A 25,761-nucleotide genomic window follows, 5' to 3' on the forward strand; every position below is an offset into this window, starting at 1 on the left:
ACTCTGAAAGATGTATAAGTTCTGAGGACAAATAGAATAGAGTTAGAATAGTGAGTTAGGTTAGTTAGAATAGAGTTAGAATAGAGAGTTAGAATATAGAATTTTTCCCCTTTCCCAAATAGAAAAGACAAATAGAATAGAGTTAGTTAGAATAGTGAGTTAGGTTAGTTAGAATAGAGTTAGAATAGAGAGTTAGAATAGAAGATAGAAATAGAGATAGAATAGATTTTTTTCCCTTTTCCCAAATAGAAAAGACAAATAGAATAGAGTTAGTTAGAATAGTGAGTTAGGTTAGTTAGAATAGAGCTAGAATAGAGAGTTAGAACAGAAGATAGAGATAGAGATAGAATAGAATTTTTCCCTTTTCCCAAATAGAAAAGATTTCATTGGTGATGTTTGTTGATGTTTCCCCAAGAGGAGACTATTGATGAAAAAAATGCTACACCTCCTAAGGAGGAGACAAAAACATTAAACCTTGGAGATGAGGGAGAGAAAGGGCTAATGCAGTTGTCCATCTCCGGCCTCCGGCCTTGTTAACAAAAGAAAAGAAAAAGGCGATTTTAGAGCCCTCCTGGGAGCAGGAGAAGATCAGGAGCCTGTCCTACTTTTTCTCTGGCTCCTCCGGGAGAGACCCTCGGTACTGCTCTCTATGTCTATTTTTTTTGTCCTTGGTGCACCAATCTATCCTTTTCTGTCAGTTTATGTCTGTGTTTATGTTTCGTTGCTTGAACGTTGTTTCATGTTTCATGTTTAAAAGAAAATGGTTAAAACTTTATCTGCTGGTTGTTAAGCCCTTGATTTAGTTTTTAACTAGTTTCAGAGAGAGAGAGAGAGAGAGAGAGAGAGAGAGAGAGAGAAGAAAAAGTAAAAATAAAAAGCAGTTTCAATTGGCCTTTGGAGCCCTGCACTTGTGGTTAGGAGTCTAGCACAGCTGGAGAAGCCCTGCCATGGTCTCATTGATATAAAAGCTGCTCTTAAAGGGGCCAGCAACTTTTTGTTTTTTGTTTTTTGTTTTTTTTTTTTGGCTTCTATGGTAAGGAGCTAATGGATGTTTCTCCTAGAAAAATCTGTGACTATGATTATTGGGTTCAACAGGTAACAAGGTGGTTCTCTTGAAATTATAGCTAGAAAAAGCAAGAAAAATTTGTTTAGTCTAAATATATGTGCAGCCACTTCATTTTTGCTTCGGACTGGTTTCAGAAGTATAAAATGTTCTGCATGTCTTGGTTATAGATTATTTGCCTATAAGTTATTGGGTATGATTAAAAATTTTTTTTGCAACTTTGGTAACAGAAAATTGGCTTAAAACTGGTAACTCGGGATTGGAGTCATTCAGAAACCAGATGTATAAAGATAGGATTTAAAACAATGTCTCTTTAAGAGGTATTAAAAGCTGCATTATCTTGCATTCATATATAAGAACTGAGAGCCAAACTTAGTAGCATGAAAGTAATGTACTTGGTGTTGATTTTAGAGAAAATAAATTGTTTATATTGTTAAAAATCGGTTTTGTTCCCCAAAATTATGGTTACACTCTAATATTGCAAAGGAAACTCAAAAATATAGTTAAACTGAGATCTCAGTGGGAGTTTTATCTAGAACACACACAGCTCTGATAAACCATTTTAGGAATTTATAGATAGGCTGCTAAAAGGGCTGGTAGAAATTTTAGAGACCCCAGGCAGGAGTTGTTTTTTACACAATTGGTTTATGATAATGCTAACTTTAGTCCAAGCCATGCTTTCACAGCACTGAGGTGATAAGGAATGTTCTAGGTATGAGGACATGGGTCATTTTCGGAAAGACTGTCTGAAAAATAGAGGCATAGACAGACAGCAAAATCACTCCCCTGGAATTTGTCCTCAGTACAGGAAGGATAATCATTGGGCCAGGTCTCAAGAAATAGGCCCAGATTAAGAACTCTCACACTTGAGTTAAGACAAAGCTCAGAATGGGCTCAACAAAAGCTTGTGTGACATTCCTTTTGTCATGGTCACTCTGACTAGCCCCTAGAAAGGTGTTTTTCAGAATTAGTTTATTACATTGCTTCTTCCTTGGGGAAAGCCTCAGGCCCAAAGACATTCACAACAATTTATGGGCCAGAAGTTATATAATGAGCATGGTGGAGAAATTAAAATTATGCCTGCTTTCCTCCATAGCATAGCTGTGCCTACTAATAAAAGAATTGCTCAAAACAAAGAATTAATCCAAAACAAAGTTCAAACTTAAGATTTATGAAACTTGTGGGATATTGCAGCCTGATTTGCCTACTCCAGCTGCCATTCCAAAAAATGCATATAGAATTATTATAAATTTAGGACAGTGTTTTTATACTGTTTCTTTACATCCTGGTGAAGGCAAGGGGTTTGCACTCAGTAAGTATGCTTATAATTTTTGAGAGCCCATGAAGCGATATCATTAGATATTATGTACAAAATTTGTTGTTGCTTTAATACAAAAAGTAAAGAGTTTGAATCTCTTAGTGTATGTTGTTCATTGCATGGTATTTTATTAGTTGATCTCTCTGAAGGAGTTTTAATGCAAGCCTTTGTGCTCATACAACGAGCTTTAAATTTTTGGGGAGTGCTTGTTGCTCCAGAAAATATTCAAAGGCAGAAAATATTTACAGACAGCTCACCTAATGGAAAGACTATATATATATATAATTAGATCACATGTTCATTTTCTTAAATTTCTCCCTGCTCCAGCACAAATAATTGAATTATGTGCTGTAGCCACTGTTTGAAATGTTGAAAAATCAAGCTTTCAATTTGTATACTCATAGCCAGTATATTATAGCTCATGGTTTATAATTGCTTAAAATTGTTCCTTTTTAAGATATTGCTAATTCTCAAGTTTTACAAATACAGCTTAATTTAAGAAACATGTACTTTTTCTTATCTTTATAAGACATTTAAGAGCTCATGTTGGATTGCCTGGACTCCAGAACAATGCCACAGCAGATTTGTATACCAGGCAGATTATAGGCCTTACAAAAACAATTGACCAAACAATCTTATTCTTTATATCATCAAAATAGTAATACCTTGAGACAATAATTTGATATTTCTAGAGAGTGTGCAAGTCAAATTGCAAAAACTTGTTCTCTGTGTCCTCAATTTTTTCATAATGGTATTAATCCTTGAGGACTTATACCTAATCAATTATGGCAAGTAGATGTTACTCATTTCTGATTTTGGAAAATTAAAACATGTACATGTAAATTGACACCTTTTCAGGCTTTCTAGTTGCAACTGCTTTAAGAGGAGAAGCAACTAAAAATGTAATTAGTTACTGCCTACATTATCTTTCTATGCTTGGTGTTCCATATCAGATTAAGAGAGAATATGGAACTGGTTATTGCAGTTGGACATTTGAGATGTTTTGTTGACAATTTAATATTACCCATATTACTGGGATTCCTTATAATCTTTAAGGACAAGATATTGTGAAACAGGTATCGTGGAACTTTAAAATAATATCTTCATAACTCTCTGAGTGTGGAAGGAGCAGCTACTGTTGCTTCTGCCCTGGTTTTGCAAGGAACTAAAAAAAAAAATTGGCTTTTAAAAAACCAAAGAGTGGGTGTTATACCCCCAGAAGGGGTCTCCTAGAAATATTCTCCATCATGCCTTGTTCTCAATTTTCTAAATCTGGACACTCATGGCAAATCTGCTGACGATCACCTCTGGCACCCTGAGACTAATAAAAATTATGCCACAGTTATGTGGAAGGACCTTCTTACCTTTAATGGAACAGCCTAGATTCAGTTCTCACATGGGGCCGAGGATCGATATGTCTGTTTGATATCAAAAAAGGCATGGCTAGATGGCTGCTAGAAAGATTGGCAAAACAAACAGATACCTCCACAAAGCCAGACCCAACTGTAGATAAAATGGATAACAATTGAAATCCAGGGAAGAGAAATCTCCCTGAGAATTCCCTTCTTTTTCCTTTCCAGATAAAAATGAGCCACCCATGGTATCCACTGTTGGAAGTTCTGACCCTGATGCAGGCCTCGGGACTTGTACTACTCAGAACCTTGATGGGCCATTGACAAGGACATCGAACAGCTAGAGATTGGCATCAGAGAAAAATCTCTCATCTGCTTTTCCTTCAGCAAGGGGGCTCTGTGCCACCCCCCGCCCCCCAAGGAGGAATGCTGTTTTTATACTGACTGACTAAACTGGGGTAGTTAGAGACAGTGTGGTCAAGATCAGAAAGAGATTAGAATGTCAGAAGAAACAGCAAGAACAAGAAAGAGTAGTTTTCTGCCTCTCCTTGGCTTACTACCCTTCTCCCTTCCATCCTGGGCCCTGTGATCAGTCCCCTTCGCCTTTTGGCTTTCCACCTGTGGGCCTTTAACAGACTCACTGGCTTTATAAAACAACAAATTGACTCCTTGGCATCTAAACCTCTACAAGTGAATTATCATAGACTTAATTCGGCTGATAGAGGCTTGGCTGAGCCTTGCGATGACATATCTCCTTTAGGAGCTGCATAGAACTCAGATCTATGCATGTTGGTTCGGCATGGCATGGACACAACATGGGTACCTGCAAGGGGTACGTGAGGAGGTACCGCAGGGGGAGGACCCAAATTGTCCGTTTCCAAGTCCCCTGAAAAGCAAACCTGATTGAATAGAGGTTGGTGTTGATTTCTTTTGTCTCAAAGGAACCAACTAGGACCCTCGATATCCTACATGGCTCATGAGATAAATAACCCTCTCCTCCCCAAAAAGACACCCTTACAAATGATACTGGGAGGATCAGGTCAATGCTTTCCCCCTCTGGTCAATGCCCATTATCTTCCAATGAGATTTCTTTTTTCTTTTTTCTTTTTTTTTTTAATTTTATTTACATTTAAGATGCCATCCACTTTCCCCATTTCCCCTCCCTAGAAAACCCCTGTCCCATGCCCCCCTTTCCTTTTTGCTTTTATACAATTTTTAAAAAATGTTAATCAAAGGATTTATAAGTTTGGTAATGCTCAATCAGAAGCGTAAACCAATACCCAACCTAGATATAAAAACTATCTTTGACTGGTGGAGACCTGTGAACATCTGCCTCCATGACCCCTCTCTCTTTCTCTCTCTCATCACCTAGCTTCTCCTCTCCTTCATCTTCTCTCCTTACTCCATCTCTTCCTCTCAATACTCCTTCCCACTTAGCTCCTCCTACATATCACTCTTCCTGTTAAAGTAAAACTTTTCTCTCAAAATACAGTTAGAGCATACTTATTCCTAATTGTACCAGTGAGGTACAAGATAGTCCTAATATCCAGTAATTCATTTTGTTGACTAAACAGAACCTCTGTCATCTCTTCTAACTAAAACACTTACTTTTGATCCTGGTTTTGTTGTTTTTTTTTTGTTTGTTTTTTTTGTTTGTTTGTTTGTTTTAGAATGAATGTCAGCTGAAAGCTATCTACTCAGATCTTCAGATATTTTCTCTCAAAGTAAATAGCCAGGATTGGTTATGAGACTATAGGTCTTCAACCCCATCAGAAATCCAGAATGACTGAGTTAACTGAAGTTATGGGAAACATTAAACATAGCTTCTAAAACTTAGCCAATTTATAGAGACCACTGAACACCTGAGAAGCCCCTATACTACCGAACGTTCGAGCATCAAATCTTCAGCCTTCTGGCCCAGAGTCATCTAACAGACCTTAGTGATGCAGGGTTATTAAGGGCTGATTACTCTGTCTAGGCAGATATAACCAATGAGATTTCTTAATGTCCGCATTCGCCTGCCAGCCTCCTTTAAAATTGTTAAAAGGAAGCAGATGCCAGGAGCCAAACTCAGGAAATTACCTGCTGTTTTAGAAAGTCTAGTCAGTGCAAGGTTAAGAAAGGACTTTCACAGGTCTCAGGTCTCAAGTCCCAGGAACTTAAAGAACGTCTGGCATTTCCTTGGAGCTGGTTATGACAGTGGGATGGTCTAGGGCAATAAGGTTATGACAGTGGGATGGTCTAGGGCAATAAGGATTCCGTAGTAGGATGGCCTTAAGCAATGACCCTCACCCAAACTTCCCAGTTTGCTGTGTCTTTATAACCTTCCCCCAAAATTAAAGTTTCAGAGCTTGATCAGAACCTCAGACTTGCTCTCATTCTTTGTGTCTCTTGTCCTTTCATTCGTTTGCCCCCTTCCCTAAGGTCTCGTCAAATCCCCGCGGGCTGGTGCAGTATTGAGTATACAAAAGGATTTATATAAATGTCTAGAACAATGGATTGATGCTCTATAAACTATTCAAACTATTGAAGGAGGTTCAGGGTTCAAGAGTTAGGAGCCATCTCAAGTGTCATGACAAATATCATTGTAGTAGTGTTACTTCTATAATTTACAGTGATTGTCATTATAATTAGAAAACAGTTTAAAGACACCTGTAGGATATTTGTCATAATCCCAAAACCTCTCTGGTGTTTTAACTTTGCATAGTGAGATTATGAATTTAAATTATGCTGCTCTGTTGTGCTTTGATGCTGCAGATAATGTCAATAAAATTATACATAGCCTGAAGTCAGTGTTTCCATTTTGGTCAAACCTCAGGAATGGCATATATAGCTTGATCATGCTAGCCCTTCTTGTCCTGGGAATACTTTTATTCCTGCCCATCATGTTAAAGCTTGTCTCTAACTACATCAACAGGCTGGCAGCCAAAGTACATGACTTGAAACTGAAAATGTACTCCCCAACAGAGTTATTAATTTAACAGGCTTGCAAGCCAAGGACAGGTAAGATTCTGCACAGAGCCTTACCAACCTAAGACAGATGTGCATTGCTTATGATAGTGCATATTTTACAATGGGTAAGGAAGGCTTTCTTTCCAGAACCACCTAAACAGTCTTAGTCTGGTTTATGCAATAAAAAAGGGGAGATGTGGAGAGCTTTTGGGGCTGCCTGGCAAGAATCTGACATAGGCCAAGGACAAGGAAATGGACTGCAGGCTGGAACCTGACATTAAGCTGGAACAAAGAAGTAATTTTAGGCAGAAATCTAAATCCTAGGCTAGAACAAAGAAGAAATTATAGGAAGAAATCTAAATCTTTAGCAAAGAAGTAGGCTTCCGGCATGAAAATGACTTTGGGCTAGGACAGAGAAGAAGTTGGGTCAGATAATTTGGTCATCCTGATAAGCCCTTAGAAATAGTGATCACAGGACTCTGTTTATTGTCCTGCATGCTCTTTGACTATCTGGGTTTATTGTCTTGCTTGTTTCTTTACTATTTGCACCTATCGTATTGCTAGTTCCTCAACCTAGAACTGATCTTAATACTTTCATGTAATTTAAACAGTATAAAGGCAAAAAAGGAGTAGGAGTTATGGGATAGGGGATTAATGGGGGGTGGGGTGATAGGGAAGGGGAAAGCATCTGAAATGTCAATAAATAAAATAACAATTAAAAAATGAAAATCCTGATGGTAAATAGAATAAAGGGAGTGGAGACCTTGGGACCAAACCCCACCCAGTTTAGATCCCAACTTGTGAAAAAAGTTAAAGTAAAAGGTAAGTAGTGAAGACAACCATCAACAACAAATAGTTAATGCAAATGTAATTCAAAGAGAGGGACAGGTTTGAGCCTCAACAAGCAGCAGATTTGGCAGCTTTGGCAACCCTGGTGGTTTTGACTTTAGAGTCACTAATCAGAAAGAGGTTGTAGAATCTCTCTTCAAAGCTAAAGAAAGTTGCTAAAGCCATGTTTATGTCAGGGATGTCTTTGCATGGAGACTCAGAGAAATCATTGCAAAAAGCTGTGAATGTTGAAGATGCCAGAGCCACAGGATATCTGCCAAGGAAGCTGGAAACAGGATGTGAAACCATCCCAAGAAAGAAAAGTATGTTGTAGTCATCAAGCTAGAAAGAGCTGGATTATCCAAACAGCACATTGGAAAAAAATTATTGACTTTGAATATGAATATGCAGAATGTGAAGTTTCCCCTGCTGGTTTTTGGTCCTGCTTTTGTCCATTATTTTCTCACTATGCTCTTTTTCTTTCCTTTTGGGATTGTAATGTATATTCAGTGAAGTTGGATGTTGGATGTATGTTATCTGCGTCTTTATTTTGATTTTACAGGGGTTTACAGATAAGATACTACTATACGTCTCAGAGGCTTTAAAGTTTAGACTTTTAAACAGTTTTGAGACTTTGGTAGACTATGGGGACTTGTGAAGTTGGAATAAAAGCATTTTGCATTTAATATGGCTATAAGGAATGGGAAATGGAATACTGTGGCTTGAACAGGAGTGGTCCATATACATTCATATATTTGAATGTTTAGTTGCCAGGTAGTGGCACTGTTTGAAAAAAATTAAAAGGATTAGGAGGAATGACTTTATTAGAGAAAGTATGTCACTGGGACTTAGCTTTGAGATTTCAAAAGATCATGCCAAGCCCAGAATCTCTCTCTGCCTAAGGATGAGGATGTCATTCTCAGTTACTGCTTCAGTATTTGCCTACATGCCACCCCGTTTCCTGCCCTGTTGATAGTAGACTAAACCTCAAAAATTGTAAGCAAGTACCTAACTAAATGCTTTCTTTTATGAGAACTGACTTAGTTATGGTGTTTTGTCATAACAATAGAATGGTGACTAATATAGTCATGTTTTAAGTGCTGAGAAACTTTAAGTGCTTTACTTTGCATCTCTGCATCTCTGTCCTGCACTCTTCTCAGGCATAGCCAATCTTCTTTTTCCTTTCCAAGTCCCAAGCCTGGGACATTCTAATATCCTACCACTGTCCATCATCCCTAGTTATTGGCTATTGCTATCTTTATTTACCAAACAGAACCAACTTGGGGCAGGTTCCCAGAAGCTATGTGCAGACCCTCTCATGTAAACAGTGTTTTAGGGAACATAATTAGCATTTGTAATACAAACAGCTATAGTTCCTCTTTTTTGTCCAATTAAAAAGGCTCTTTTCTCCCAGATATACATGAAACATAATTACAACAATTATGTAAATTGTAAGGTATGATATACACTTTTAAAACCCAGTCCATCATATTTGATAATTAAGATAAAGAATTCTATCATCTATCACAACTTAAAGAGTTTATAATTCTGTTTCTCAATTATGTTTGATTTTAACTTGCATTACCATCTGAAAACCATTCTTTCAATCTAGATTATCTTCTTTAATGTTAAACAACTTAAGTCTGATTATGAAACTATAACTTGTTTTTATCCCCATCAGATATCTGAGAAGAAATTAAATATTACCTGAATAAATAGGAAGCACAAAGACACAGATTCCAAAACTTACACAGTTTGTAGAGAGAGCTGAATGTTTGGACCATCCCTAATATTTGTTACAACATTGGAGCATCTGTCTTCTGCCTTCTGGCCTAGAGACATCTGACAGACCTTGAGTGCTCTAGTGTGGAAAAATATATAATCTTCAGTCTTTACAAAAATAAAAAAAAGATTGTGAAATGATTTTAAATGCCATATTCTGTAATCTCAGATACTTTTAAAGACCAACTATCTCTATGCAGTATAACTGAGTTGTTAAACATTGATAACTCTTAGTCGTTTACTATTTGAATAGTTTTGAAAATAACTTATTGTAATTAAACCAAAAGCTAATATAACCATTAGTTTACTATCTGAATTTTAACGTGTATCACATAATCATCCTAAACAGTTTGTAACAGCAGAAATTAGAAGGACTAGGTTTAAGCCTTGTATTTTTAAACAAGTTGTAGAGAAACAATGTCTACCTAAGAGCAACAAAATTAATTTAAATTTTCATGAATATAAATAGATTTATGTCAATGAAAACCTTAAACCTGTATCAATATATCAATTCTGAACCAATGTAACAAAATATAACTTTAATTCTGCATCAAAATGTAAAGATTTCTACCAATGTAAGATTGTGGCTATAGAGTGTTTTGTTTCAGAGTAAATTTAGTAATCTATTCCCACATATCTAATTTCTTGTTCCCTTCCCCCAGGCCTGAGCAGGCCTGCAAGCCATTTGCCACAATAGACCAAGCAACAGCAAGACCTGAAATGCATTGCATTACCAGCCTTGTTGCCTTGGAGCCTGCTACCTGAGCTAAGAAGAATGGACTGCCTGCTGAGCTAGCCTTGACACCTTCCAGACTGCTATCTCCTTGCCCAGCCCCTGGGCTGAACTGAGAAGAGACTCTGGGGTGTGGGGCTTCCCCTTTATATGTGAAAGCAAATTATTAAACTTCGGGCCTTGATCAGAATACTTTGTCTTGGCCCCACGTTTCTCTCGCCCTCCATTCCCATTAATTCCAAGGCTTTGTCTCATGAGAACCTGGTAACCATAGTTGCAGGCAACTAGAGAATGGTGTCCACCCATGGAATCTGAGAAGAGAAGACCAGCAGAGGAAACACTGTCTTAGTGGAGCTCCATGGAAAATGGAAGAAAAAGTAGAGTATCGGGAGCACTAGGTAAACAAGGAACGCCATTGATGCTAGCTAAGTTATGGCTATGTTTACAGGAAGTGCTAGTAAGGTGGATACAGGTCTAGAATTGAGTGAGCATTGACATGATGCTAAACTCAGCTAGGGAGGTGACAGTGATTTGGGGATAGGAGAGTATTTGGCAAGCCCAAGAGAGGTGGCCTTAGACAAGAGGAACTGGGTTTAAAAGAATTTGAAAAACAAAAAAGGGCAGAGCACTGAGTAGTATCCATAATTCTGCCTTCTTTGTTTGTCCCTTGGCGCACCAATATCCACGTGTCTCATTGTGATTTTTGTACATGTGTCTCATTGTGAATGATTTGTGGTCTGTTTTGTGTTGTTCTATGTTTAATGTTCAAAAGATCGTTAAAATTGCTTGATCCAACCCTTGGTCTAGCTTAACTTGGTTTTCAAAGGCAGTCTTAATATGCAGAGTAGCGGGTGATAAGTTTGCTTAACACCTGTAGCTAAGAGTCCAGCTGAGCTGGAAAAGCATTTTTAACAGTTGATTGTTGATATAAACTGCTTTTAAAGGGACCAGCAGTTTTTTAGATTCAATAAGGAAGTTAAGAGTTTGTCATAGAAAAATCTCTGTGACAAGGTGCTTCTCTCTTGAAATTACAGCTGGAAACAGCAAGAAATTTTGTTTGGTTTAAATATATAAGATGTGTTGTCACTTCATTGTTCCGAGCCTGTCCGTGTCCCCTTCACCCACGAAAGAGACACGTGAGGCAGTGTTCGGGTGGTTACCACAGCGAGGCTTTATTCTTGTATCAGCAGAAGTGGAAAAACCCCAAGCCCGGAAAAGGCACTGCTATATGTACCTAGAGTGGCGTGTTCACTTCTGATTGGCTGTTCACTCATTACCCATTAAAGGCCCCGGGATGGGCAGTGACTTTGGCGCGCTTTTTGCCTTTTGCACCTGCGTAGTTAGTTGTTTACTAGTAGGAGGACAGGATGCCCGCGCCATCTTGTAATGGCGAATGCTGTCATGCTCACCACAGCTCCTAACATCTCCCCCTATCAATTTTATTAAGATGGAACAGCCTTTTGCCTATCAAGCGCGGCACCAACTCAGTAAGGGAAAGCAGAGGCCCGATCCCCTGTGCAAAATGAAATATTGTAATGGGTTTCTTCTCTTGTGGTCGTGCAATGATTAATACTTCCCACACCCATCTCGATGCCTTTTGACGGGGAAAGGGAGCCTCCGCCCTGGGGCGCCACCAGGAGAGGAGGTTTCTTGGCATCAAACCTTTGTGCAATCAGGCATACTTTCGGGAAATCCATCCACACTCATGGAACATTCCCTGTTGAGTACCCACTCACAACACCTCTAAATATTCAGGTACCACAGTTATTCAGGCAAGGGCTGGCTAGACTTAGACCTCTTATTGACCCAGTGCAATGGGCTGAACCCTTGGGGTGCATCGACTGAGGGTGTCAGTCATCAGCTACTTTCTTAGCCTAGATAGCCAAATTTCAGGGGAAGATGCTTGCTCAAGGCTACGAGTGCTTGGGCGATAGCGACCTTGTCACGTTTTTGTTGGGCTCTGAGCTTGCAGTCCAACCATCATGAACACTAATCCACAACATAGGGCTGCACCAAACAGGCCTATCCCCACCCTTTAAGAAAGAAAGAAAAGGCAGAGGTAAGCCAAGAAGTAAAATTGCCAGGGGTAATGGGGTCCACTTGTGTTCCATTAAGGCTTGAAATCCGGATCTGCAATTGCTGCTGCATCTGGTCCAGCTCCCTAGTCCACTTCCCTTGTAAATAAGCAGAAAGATTATGGCTTTGAATAAATGTATCATTCATAAATCTCAGAGGTGTAATACATAGATGTGGGGTTGCTGACACGCAGCTCATTTGAACCACATCTGTGAGTTGTTCTACATGGGCTTGGAGCAAATCAACTCTCTGATTGACCAACAGAATGTCTGATGCCAGGTGTGCATCCACTTTCTGTGGAGTGGTCAAAGCCTCAGAAGTCCTTTCTGAAATTTGATTAACAACAGTAGCTGCTGTAACTTGGTTAGCCTAGGCTGTGCCGGCTGTCACAGCTGCAGCTGCAGAGATGGTTATAGCAGTGATAATGGCTGCAGTTATATCAAAATCTCTCTTCTGTCGAAATAAAGTCAAGGTCCCAGATGTCTGAATGGGGATAGGAATCCATAGTGGTATATTGGCTACTAGGGCCTGCTTATAGACAAGAGCAGACCAGCACTGGGACATAAAGCAAGTTACATTGGTACAAGTTAGCAGAAGCGGCACCTTTTAAGAAGGCAAGGGCATAGGTTTTGGAAAAGCAGATAGGATAGCCATCTAAATTCACTATATATACTAGGAACCCAATTTAAAGAGTCCAAATGAGAAGTGAGAGCGTCTGCAGATGAATACTTCGGGGGTCATTTTCAGGAACCGCGAGTCGCCACGTCAGTCGCTCTGGCAGCCAAAATGGGTTGTCTTCTTCCTGTGGAAAAACTCAAACCACTCCCCGGGATCTTATTAAAATAGGAACTGGGCCTTTCCATTGACCAGTCAAAACATCTTTCCATTTTATCATTTCTTTTGGCCTAGTTGGTTCTAGGCAATGGCGATCAGCTGCAGTGTTGCCCTGACTGTCCAAATTCAAAAAGTTGAGGGTAAAAAGTGCCAGAGAAACAGTAGCTCATGGCACAGTGGGCAGAGCTTCCTTAACTTCTCCTTTTTGTTTTATCAAATAAGTTTTAAGGGTACAATGAGCATGCTCAATGATGCCCTGTCCCTGAGGGTTGTAAGGAAGACCCGTCTGGTGTGTCATCTCTATTTGGCGACAAAATTGTTGAAATTTTTGAGAAGTGTAGGCTGGTCCATTGTCAGTTTTAAGGATTTCAGGCTTTCCCCAGGCACTCCAAGCCTCGAGACAATGTTGAATAACATGGGCCGCCTTTTCTCTGGTCAATGGAGAGGCGAACATAACTCCAGAACAGGTATCAATGGAGACATGCAAATATTGTAATTTACCAAAGGATGGGATGTGAGTAACATCCATTTGCCAGATCTGTAATGGCCTAATTCCCCGAGGGTTAATTCCTGTATGGGGAACAGGTAGGAATTGACAGCAGTTTTGGCATTGAGTCAGGATATCTCTGGCCTCCTTTCTAGAGATGTTAAACCAACATCGTAGTGTGGTAGTGTCCTTTCATAAAAGGCTGTCACATGAAACCTTTTATGAAAGGCTTTAGCCAAATCTAATTTTGGCGAAAGGGCAATTGCAATCAACTTTGTGGCTCAATCTGCCAGGTCATTTCCACGGGACATAGGTCCCGGTAAGCCTGAGTGAGCCCTGATATGAGTTATAAAAACAGGGAATCTTCGCTTAGCCAGGGTAAGCTGAATCTTTTGAAAAACTTCTACAAGTCTGCTAGATGTCTTAATTAACCCAGCAACTTCTAATGCTTTTACTGCATTAACCACATAGAAGGAATCTGAAACAATATTTAAGGGACCTGGAAAGATTTCCAGAACCTCTGACACTACTAAGCATTCCACAATTTGAGGTGAGGTTTCATGGTATTGTTTGGATGTAACCTTATCATTAACCACATAGGCACCTACTCCTGTTTTTGACCCATCCGTATAAACTACCATTCCATCTGGGAGTGGCTCCTGAGACACAATATGTGGAAATATGATAGCTTGAGTTAAGGCAAATTGTAAGATGGGATGCTGAGGATAATGATTATCTATTTGACCATTGAAGGAAGTAACCAGCACTGCCCAAACATCAGAGGTCGCCGTTAATATTTGGACTTGATGGGCAGTATAAGGCACTGTCAAAACCTTAGGCTCCCTTCCAAAATGAGTAATGGCTGCTTTTAGTCCAAGAAGGACAATCTGAGCGACTAAATCTGGATACCTTTCAATAATCTTTGCGGGAGAAGCATTGGGATGAATCCATAACAAGGGCCTCTCCTGCCATAATACAGCAGTTGGTAAGTGTCTAGTTTTAAAAACACATAAGTCAAAGGTTTTGGTTTCATCTATGCGTTTTAACTGGGCATCTTGTAAAGCATTTTCTACTACTTACAGAGCACTGCTCGCAGCCGGTGTTAAGGCCCCCGGTGAGGAAATATGAGCAACCCCTTCCAAAATATCAAATAAAGGTTTCAGCTCGGCTGAGGGAATTTTTAAAAATAGTCTTAACCAATTTATATCACCTAATAATTTCTGAAAATCATTCAAAGTATGTAAATGGTCTCTACGAATCTCTAATTTCTGAGGAATTATCTTTTCTGGATAGATAATCGTCCCTAAAAAGGAGCCAATTTCTGAAAATTGAACTTTCTCAGTAGCAACATGTAGACCCCACTGTTTCAAGGTGTTTAATAATAAGGGGTATGAGGTCTGTAAAGTACTTAAATCCTTATGACACATAATAATGTCATCTGTGTAATGGGCCAGCAGCAGTGAGGGGAATTGTTTCTTAATTGGCTCGAGGGCCATTTGTACATACAGCTGACATATAGTGGGGCTGTTGTCCATGCCCTGAGGCAGAACTTTCCACTGATATCTTTTATCAGGTTCAAAATGATTAATAGTAGGTAGTGTAAATGCAAATCTTGGTCTATCTTGTGGACACAAAGGAATAGAGAAAAAACAATCTTTAATATCTATAATTATGATTTTCCACTGCTTAGGCAAGGCAGAGAGTAAAGACAAGCCTCGTTGCACAGAGCCAAATAGTCACATCTGTGCATTGACGGCTCTTAAATCATGTAAAAGTCTCCACTTTCTGGAATTCTTTTTAATGACAAATATGGGTGTATTCCAGGGAGAGGTAGAAGGTTCTAGATGACTGAGCTGCACTTGTTCTTTAATTAGTTTTGTAGCAGCTTCCAATTTTTCAGAGGATAGGGACCACTGAGGAACCCACAGAGCCTCCTCTGTGAGCCAGGATATGGGCATAGAAACCTCAATGGCAACTAGGGAAAACCCAGGCCTTGTCTTCCTGTGTTTGATTCTTGTGAGACAGGATCTAACCTTCCTTGTTCATTCCTGCCAAGACCCTTCCCTTCTTTAAATCCCATGCTCTTCATAATGTTTATAGCTTGTGGGGAGTATTCACTAGTCAGAACTAGCCCTAGGTCTTGTAAAATGTCTCTTCCCCAGAGATTGACAGGGAGAGGAAGCACATAAGGTATAAAACTTCCTGTTTGACCCTCTGGTGCCTGCCAAGTCAACAAGCGAGAACTGACTGCGGGACTGCCTCGTATCCCAATCCTTGTAGGGAGTGGGGCGATTTTTTTTACAGGCCATGCCTTAGGCCACCAATTAGAAGAAATAATACTTTTATCTGCTCCCGAATCCAGAATTCCAGTAAAGTTCTTCCCCTCTATTGCTAACTGTAAGGTGGGTCTAGTTTTAAGGTCAACCATCAAATGAGCGAAGTCAGTTCCTGAGGAACCAAGCCAGTGAGTACCTCTAAGCTTCTCGGTGGATGGAAAACAATCATGCAAACTTGGAAGGACAACCAATTGAGCAATCCTGTCCCCAGGGGAGATGGAGAATACACCTTGTGGGCTAGAACAGAGAACTTGAAGTTCTCCAGTATAATCCTGATCTATTACACCGGGGTGTACCATGAGCCCTTTTAAGGTAAGAGAGGAGCGGCCTAAAATAAGGCCGACACTTCCCCCTGGCAGGGGGCCTCTATAATCAACCAGGATCAGCTGCACCCCCATGTGTGGCATTAGTAGGACTCGGGAGGTGGAACGGAGGTCCACTCCTGTGGAACCCCTTGTGGCTCTGCAGCGAAAAGAGTCCCCTGAGTGTTCAGCAGTGTCCCATATCTTTTGGGGCCCTGGGATCTTGGGCCCATATATCCGTTTTTTGAAAAATTTTCTTCCTTAATGGCTGAGGGATTTGGAGGGAGGATCTGACCTCTTATATCTCTAACAGAGTGGCAATCTCGAGCCAGATGATAACCCTTTCCACACCTGGTGCACAGTTTTGATGGTATTTGATTATTTGGGCACTCTTTCTTCATATGTCCCACCTTCCCACAGGCAAAGCATTGGGCCATATGTTTTGAAGGGAATTTTCCATGATTCTGACCTTTAAGGAGGATTGCAGCCATTTCTAAGTTTGCTGCTGCAAGTCCGGCATTAGTAAGGGGACCTCCCAAGCTGCGACAGACTCTTAACCAGTCTTGTAGCCCCTTGGCTCTCCGAGGAGCAATGGCTGCACGGCATTCAGCTGTGGCATTTTCAAAGACCATCTGTTCTATCAATGGCATTGCCTGCTCTGGTTCCCCAAAGATTCTGCCAGCTGCCTCAGTCATGCGGGCCACAAAGTCAGAGAAAGACTCATTAGATGTCTGAATTATCTTGGACAAATAAAGGTTACTGCCTTTTTTCCTAGGGTGGGACTTCCATGCCTTTATTGCAGCTGATGCTATCTGTACATAGACCTGGCAGGGATGAGCAGTCTGGTCGTTCGAGTGTACGCCAACTCCAGCCAGCATGTCAAAAGTCCATAATTGTTGTCCCTCAGTGTTTGCATTAATCCTGGCTTGTGCTTCTAGTGCCTCATGCCACAAGGCCTTCCACTCTAGGTATTGGCCCATATTGTTAAGTACTGCCTTCACTGTGTCCTGCCAGTCTCCTGGCATCATAGCAGCTGTGCTTAATCTCTCCACTTGGGATATAGTAACATTAGCCCCAATTCCTTATGCACGTACTGCCTCAGCTAATTCTTTGACCTGCCTATATTCTACTGGGGCATGGACAAGAGCGCCTTCTGCAGCTTCAAAGACCTGAAATGCAAGCTGTAGTTGTCTCCGATCTCCTGGGCTGAGAAATGAATCAGAGGCGCTGCCCGAGGCATAGGCTGGAGGCAAGGGCGGGGCCGAGGAATTCAAGGTCTTTCTTAGTCTTATCCCAGAACGGCTATTTTTTTGCATAGGCGGCTGCTTTCTGCTGTAGGCTCTCTTCCTCTCCTTGCGTTAGGTCTTCCTCAGAGCTGCTAAGGTCTATGGAAGCAGGCTCCTTAATGGGGTAGAGGGGGGTCCCCCTGAACTCCACTCTCTCTTCACCAGCCAGTGAAGGGTCCTTAACCTTAACAGGCCCTGCAGTGGCCCCTGTTCCTTTTGAGTACTCTTTCCTATGACCAGGCTCCTTGGCCTGCTTCTGTTGACCAGGCTTTTTTGCCTCCTTCTCCTTTCCAGGCTCTTTGGCCTGATGCCGGCTAACATGCCCTGTTTCTGATACTCTGGAGTGGACCTCTCCTGAAACTTCTTGACTTGCACTAATAGCTGTGTTGCGAGCTGGATCTTTACAACACAAATAAGCTAAAAGCAAAAGCAACGCAAGCAATAGGCCAACTATTGCTGCGGCGGCAATGGGTGAGAATCCGCCCGCAACGAAAGCTTCCACCCCAAACATATCTTTCAGAGACGTACCTCGATCCTGTAGTCTTTTAACCCACCCCAAGTCTCGAGGGGTCTTCCATGGCACCTTGAAGATCCCGGGTTTTGACGCCAGATGTTCCGAGCCCCTCCGTGTCCCCTTCGCCCACGAAAGAGACACGTGAGGCAGTGTTCGGGTGGCTACCACAGCAAGGCTTTATTCTTGTATCAGCAGAAGTGGAAAGACCCCAAGCCCAGGAAAGGCACTGCTATATGTACCCTAGAGTGGCGTGTTCACTTTTGATTGGCTGTTCACTCATTACCCATTAAAGGCCCCAGGATGGGCAGTGACTTTGGCTCACTTCTTACCTTTTGCACCTGCGTAGTTAGTTGTTTACTTGTGGGAGGACAGGATGCCCGATCGATCTTGTAATGGGGAATGCTATCATGCTCACGCGGCTTCTAACACTTCATTTTTGTTTCTAATTGGTTTTAAGGTATAAATATGTTCTACATGTCTTGGTTGTAAATTATTGGCCTATAAGCTATTGGGTATGATTAAAAATTTACAACCTTGGTAACATAGAGTTGGCTTAAGATTGGTAACTCAGGGCTAGAGTCATTCAGAAATCAGATGTATAAAGATAAGGTTTAAGAACAATCTCTCTTTATTGAGATATTAAAAGCTGCAATATCATGCATTCATATATAAAAATTGGCAGCAAAACTTTGTAACATAAAGGTAATCTACTTGCTGTTAATTTTAGAGAAAATAGATTGCTTACATCGTTAAAAATTGGTTTTGTTTCTCAAAATTATGGTTATACTCTAATGTTACAAAAGAGGCCTAAAAACATAGTTAAACTGCCAATATTCCATTGGCTACAGTTGGTAGTTCAATCGAGAGTTTGGGATTTTTTGATTTACCCATGTTTATAGAAAAAAGATACAACACATATCTTTTAAAGTTTAAAGTTTAAAAAAAAATGAGCAGTTCAGGACTACAAAAAGGGTCAGGCCTCAGAAAACAGGCCGGAGATTAAAAGCATTTACATTTGAATTAAGACAATGCAGACTGAGCTCTGCAGAACCTCAGGGGTAAGCATTTCTTTTGTCCTGGGCCTTCATGACCAGGTCCTAGAAATGTGTTTACCGGAATGTGTCTTTTCTAAGACCCAAAGACTTTACAACAGTTATGATTATGCTGAAGACATAAAAATTATGCCACTTTCCTCCATGAGTTATAACTATACCTGCTGACAAAAATATTGTTCAATTTGTTTCGGTTCCTGTGCATCTACTTCCTTCCAAAGTTGTTAAAAATGAGATGCTTTTGGTCTCTCTAATGTATGTAACAATTATTAGAGGATAAGGTTGGCCTTTATCCGATATTCTCACTCAGCTAAAAAAGATTGGTTATTGAATTAATCGAAAAGGAAGTTCAAACTTAAGATTTATGAAACTAATGGGGCATTACAACTTAACTTGCCTACTCCAGCTGCCATTCCAGTAAATGCTTATAGAATTATTATAGATCTAAAAGATGTTTTTATACCATTCCTTTACATTTCTGGTAAAGGTGGGAGGTTTGCAGTCAGTAAATTTATTCATAATTTTTGAGAGCCCATGAAGTGATATTGTTAAAAATGGTTAATTGCTTCTCTCTCTCTCTCTCTCTCTCTCTCTCTCTCTCTCTCTCTCTCTCTCTCTTAGTGTATATTATTCATTTTATGATACTTTATTAGCGGATTTCTCTAAAGGAGTTTTTCTGCAAGCCTTTGCTCCAATATAATGAGCTTTAAAATTTTTTTGGAATACTTGTTGCTCCAAAAAAATTCAATATTTGAGACCTCAGTTATATCCTAAACAGATTGTGACACAGAAAATTCTAAAAAAAAGATAGTTGGGGCTAGAGAGATGGCTCAGCCGTTAAAGGCTAGACTTATAATTAAAAGTATAAAAATTGAATTCCCAGCAATTACATGGTGGCTCTCAACCATTTGTGGTGGGATCTAGCGCCCTCTTCTGGCTTGTAAGTGTACATGCAAAAAGAAAATGGTTTGCTTTTAATCTTGATTTGCTTTTTAATGATTTTTAAAAGTTGTTAAGAGATATTATTTGGCTAAAACCTCATATTAAGCTTACTAAAGGAGGATTTAAACCTCTGTTTGATATTTTCAAAGGGATACAAGTCCTAATTTACCTTGACAATTAACTATAAAAGAGAGATAACTTTGTTGAAAATAGAGTAAGCTGTTAGTTATCAACAGATAAATTATATACACTATAAAAATTGTTGGCTGTTTGTGTTATTGCTACTCATATGCCCACAGCAGCACTTTGACAAAAGAAAGCATTCATGTTGATTTATCTTTCTTCATCTACAAGTAAAGTTTAAACATCCTATTATAAAATTATAATTGTGTTAATACAAGATTATATGATAAAATCCTAAAAGCATTTTGGATAAAAGGTTTATTCCTTATTCCAAATAGCAATTAAATTGGTTATTAAAAAATAATAATAATGATATTTGGCTTGTTACATGACAAACTTTTTAGACAAATTTGATAATCATTTGTTACAATTATTCTCTATACATGCTTTTATATTTCCTAAAATTTACTATGCATGCAGCCCATAGAAAAGATGTTTGCTATATTTACTATATTTGCAGATGCCTCATGTATTGAGAAGACAATATATGTAATTAAATCACGTGTTTGTTTTTTTGAGTTTCCCCTGCTTCAACACAAATAATTAAATTATGTGTTGTAGCCACTGTTAAAAAAAAAAAAATCAAGCTTTCAATTTATATACTCATGGCCAGTATATGGGTCATGATTTATAATTGCTTAAAATCGTTCCTTCTTTAGATATAGCTAATTCTCAAATTTTATTTATAAAAATACAGCTTAATTTATGAAACATGTACTGTTTCTTAACTTTATAGGACATTTAAAAGGTCATTGGATTGCCTGAACCCCAGGACAATGCCAGAGCAGACTTGTATACTAGAAATATTCTAGGCCTTTCAAAAATAATTGGCCATACAATCTTATTCTTTACAACATCAAAATAATAATAGCTTGAGACAATAATTTGTCATTTCTAAAAAGTATGCAAGTTAAACTACAAAAACTTGTTCTCAATATCTTCAATTTTTTCACAATGGTGTTAATCCTTAAAGACTTATATGTAATCAATTTTGGCAAATAGATGTTACTCATTTTTGATCAAAAAATTAAAATATGTACATGTGACCTTTTAGGCTTTCTAGTTGCAACTACTTTAACAAGAGAAGCAACTAAAATATAATTAGTTGTTGCCTATATTATTTTCCTGTGCTTGGTGTTCCATATTAGATGAAGATAGATAATGGAACTGACTATTACAGTTATTTGGTTATAGTCAAACATTTGAGATGTTTGTTGACAATTTTATATTACTGATATTTTCTTATTATCCCCCAAAACAAGAAATTGTAAGAGAGAGATTATGAAACTTTAAAATAATATCTTCATAACTTTCTAAATATGGGAAAAGCAACTAATGGTACTTCTTCCATGGTTTCACAAGTAATTCTAACAAGTTGGCTTTTTTTAAACTAGAAAACAGGAATTATACCCCACAAGGTAACCAAAAGCACACCTTGCTTTTGCCTTGTTTTAAATTTTCTGCAAACTGATGCTAAAGGTCAATCTGCAGTCGATTACCACTGTCATCCAGTTACTTCCAACTCATTTGCCAGGGTCTTATGGAAAGACCCCTTAACAATACTTGGTGTGGTCCCAATCCTGTTCTAATTTGTGGTCGTGGGTCAGTCTACATTTTTCAGAAAAAGAAATTGAAGCCTGATGGCTGTCTAAAAGACTGGTCCATAAAGTGGACACAGACCTTGAGCTTAATAATTATGATTCTAATGATAAAGATGGCTCAAAATCTTTATCAACCAGCTGATTTAACTTGGTATATAATCTCCACTCTTATTGGAGAGTGTTTTTTATCATTACTTAAAGCCACCCACTATATACCTGGTGGCTAGACTTGTGTCTGATCCCTGCTAATTAGCAGTTAAATTAGATACTGAAACACTTCCACTTCCAACCTTATTTTCTACATTGCTTGGATAATTATGTTGCTTTTAACCTTTGAATCTTGCATTTTAAGCAGATTGATTGCCCTTTTACAGGATTGATCTCAGCAAGCTCAGATATTCATCATGGCAGTTACACATCGCTGTGAAGAACTACATCTAGTGCATGCCCACAGGTCCTTTGGTCTGAATGTGGTCTGGGTCTAAAGAGTGTGCCAATGATGGCTGGTTAGTCAATGATGGGTAAGTGTTTTGAGCTCCTATAAACCTAAGGCAGAGGCATACATCAATATGCTATGTATGATGTCCTCAATGATGGGTAATATAGGAGTAATATAAACACCAACCTAAGCCAGGCATGTTTTCCCGGCCACTTGAGACCCTAGACAGGATGAAATATTGTGCCTCATCCAGATATTGGCATTGCCATTTTAAAAAATTAAGGGGGGGACCTGAAATGCATTGCATTACCAGCCTTGGCTCCTTGGAGCCTGCTACCTGAGCTAAGCCTTGACACCTTCCAGACTGCTATCTCCTTGCCCAGCCCCTGGGCTGAACCGAGAAGAGACTCTGGGGGGGGTGGGGCTTCCCCTTTATATGTGAAAGCAAATTATTAAACTTTGGGCCTTGATCAGAATACTTTGTCTTGGCCCCACATTTCTCTCGCCTTCCATTCCGGTTAATTCCCAGGCTTTGTCTCAGGAGAACCCGGTAACCGTAGTTGCAGGCAACTACAATTTCTTATACAATTACTCTATCCCCCCTTTTAATTTTTAACTCATTCCCTTTACTTAAGAAAGAATAGAGAAGAGGAAAGGAAATATATAAATCCTAGAGTCTAAACTTTCTATTTGTTCCTTGACTATTTGCATATTGTATTGCTAGCCCCTCAACCTAGAACTGACCTTAATACTTACATGTAATTTAAATGGCATAAAAGCAAAAAGGAGGAGGAGGAATGGGATTGGAGGTTAAGGGGGTTGGGTAATGGGGAAAAGGGATAACATCTGAAATGTAAATAAATAAAACACTGAATTAAAAAATTATGACCATTTCCAATTATTCTTTAATATGACAGCCTATCTATACTTTATAAAATAATCATAACCAGATACTCAAATCTAAGGAACTGAGATGGTGTCTCTTTACAATGTCTTTCTGCTGAATTGGGTAAATTATGTTTTAGGGGGTGGAGAGGGATAGAAAGATTAGAAAAATTGGTTAGACTTAAGAAAGCTAGCTTTAGCATTTGTTATCCAGTCTTTGTATGTTTAAAATGTTCAAGGCTTAACTGAAGACCTGTCTGGAACCATCTGAAAGGCTGGGTGAACTGAGTCATTAGGAATCAGCAGCCATTTTTTGAAGGTGTTCTAGAAGCAAATCTCTGGATTATCACAGTTTCTCCCTTTTGTCCTTAAAACAATGAGATTTTCCTTTATTTCTCCCTTCTCCCATGTGATCTCCCACAAATTACTGCCTGTGGATACATAAATATATCTTCTTTGTCTTTATACAACTTGGATCAATATCCTTTCATATGTATATAACTTCAATTAACTTTACTTCTATTTTCTGTGTGAAGCTATTTTCAGGCTGATTTATGGATGAATGTCTATTTCCATCTTACTCAAGCCTGCTCTCTGCAGCCTGCCTTCTCCCAGCAGTAGCTGTCAGCATTCATGGCTTAAGCTCTCAGCTATGAAACAGATTCTCCCTGCCTCCTAATCCTAAAGAGATGATATGTGTTTGCCATTTGGAAATCTCCATTTAATTTTTAAAACTGAGTTCTTGCCCCACATTAGACACCATTTGTTGAGATAATTATTCATTAATAAATCCCAGCATGGGCCTGTTAGCTGCCTCAATGGTTTATGTTCCAGAATGAAAGAGACACACATAGCTTTTATATTTTGGTATGCTTTATGGAGCACAACTGATAGGCAGCTGCCTAGCCTCCATGTTGTTAGAATCTACCTCTTGCCAATAATTCAGTTACTACGTACTAATTCATATGTTCCATCTTGGCTGCTCCTGAACCAATTGAGTAGCCCTGTGGTCTGTGCTCTCCCAGCCCCTTTATATAGAGACTCTGCGTCTCTGTCCTGCACTCTTCTCTGGCATGGCCAATCTTCTCTTTCCTCTCTTGTTAGGCGCCATAAGAACCTCACCCCAAGATGGCGATGGCCACCCAAGGGCCGAGTGATAAACAAGTCCTTATTAGGTGTGAAGGCTGTGCTTCAAGGTGGCCTGATCTTACGCAAGCGTCACGAGCCTATGGAGAGATGATACATGGCATGAGTTCATGGGCTCCTGGCAGGGTTTATAAGCTGTTCCCGGGAAGGGATGGGGGCTCGCCATCTTGACTACCAACTGCTAAGCATCCTGAGTAAACTGCTATGAGAAGGAACTGGTTGTTCCGTGTCTTAATTCCTGCTGGTCAGAGTTGGTGCGGCACACTCTCTGGGTCCCAAGTTCTAAAATCCTGCTACTGTCTGTGCTCCCAGGTTATTAGATGTTGTCATATTTATTTGCCAATCAGAACTGACTGGGGGCAGGTTCTGTAAAACTATGTGCAGACACTCTTGTGTAAAACTGTTTTGGGGAACAGAATTAGCATTCATTATATAAACAACTACACAATGGCCTTTCATGAAAATATAACTAGAAGCAATCAGGAGTCACTGTTCTCATATTTGGTAAAATAAATTTCAAATAAAATTAGTCAGAAGAGGTAACAAGAACCACTTCTTATTAATTAAGGGAAATTACTGCAAGAAAAATGTGTGGTGGCTCAATAGCATCCTGATAGCACTGTTTTTTGCTTGTCACAACATGAATGATTCTATCCCATATCTGAGTAATCATTTACATGGGCCCACTGCGATGACTGAAGAAACTTAATATAGAGCCAAACATCCCTTAAGTGCCTTTTGCTCTGAAATGCCTGAGACATCCTAGTGGCCTACAGGTAGGGTAAGGATAGGATAACAGAGTATGAGATATTAACAAGTGACTTTGCTTCTGTAAAACCTACTTATCACCACAAGGAAGTGGTGAAATGATATTTTTATTATAATATGTCAAAAAACTAAGAAACAACTGAAATAAGTAAAACTAATTTCCTACCTAGATGTGGATTTAATGGATAGTTGTGACACACACCTTTGTGATACCCTCTTCCATGGTATTTAACTCTAGGGCTTCCATCCTTATTCTAGCAGTAAGAGTAAATTCACTTAATCTAAATTTAAAATGAGCATAAGTCTTTGATTCTAGCCAGTGGATTTGAATGCCATAATAAACTATATCATTAGGGATTTGATGTACAATAAGAAGCACCTAATATCAGAAAACCAACACTACTGGGCATAAACTTAAGTCTAGCACAATAAAATAGGCAATTATTATACTCTACCCTCAGAAATACACAGGTACTCCTATTCAAAAAACAAGAAATATTGAAGTTAAATTATGTCATAAATCAAATGGACTTACAAGGTATTTTCTGAACATTCCTTCAGAATGCACATTCTTCTTAGTGTTGTAAGGAAGTGTCTCTAAAATATTTCTATCTGAGACAGAGAAAATTGTAAAAAAACTAGAAAATTGAAATGAATTTATTTTTGTTCTAAGATGTATTTAAGCAAGTATCTTGCTTTATTGCTTCTTAGAAAACACTCTTCTTCATAAAACCATTTGTAAATTTATCTCACTTTCTTCTACAGAACCAAATTTAGGTCCTATTACTGTCATTATCTGTTGTAGTATAGACTAAGGTCACAATAATGAATACTTTGGCACCCAACAGTCTTATGTCAATCTAGAATAATCTTTATATACAA

General features: G+C 39.2%; 1 long non-coding RNA gene across 1 annotated transcript in view; it reads left to right on the forward strand.

The window, feature by feature from the left end:
* The first annotated feature begins 10,347 nt into the window (after positions 1 to 10,347).
* LOC143441135 (uncharacterized) overlaps positions 10,348 to 25,761 on the forward strand; it is a 51,137-nt gene continuing 35,723 nt past the window's right edge. The window contains exon 1 of the long non-coding RNA XR_013108356.1: positions 10,348 to 10,426. This is a non-coding gene — a long non-coding RNA (uncharacterized LOC143441135). The remainder of the gene's footprint in view (positions 10,427 to 25,761) is intronic.

This window comes from Arvicanthis niloticus, chromosome 2 (assembly GCF_011762505.2).
Source record: "Arvicanthis niloticus isolate mArvNil1 chromosome 2, mArvNil1.pat.X, whole genome shotgun sequence".
Taxonomy (NCBI): Eukaryota; Metazoa; Chordata; class Mammalia; order Rodentia; family Muridae; genus Arvicanthis; species Arvicanthis niloticus.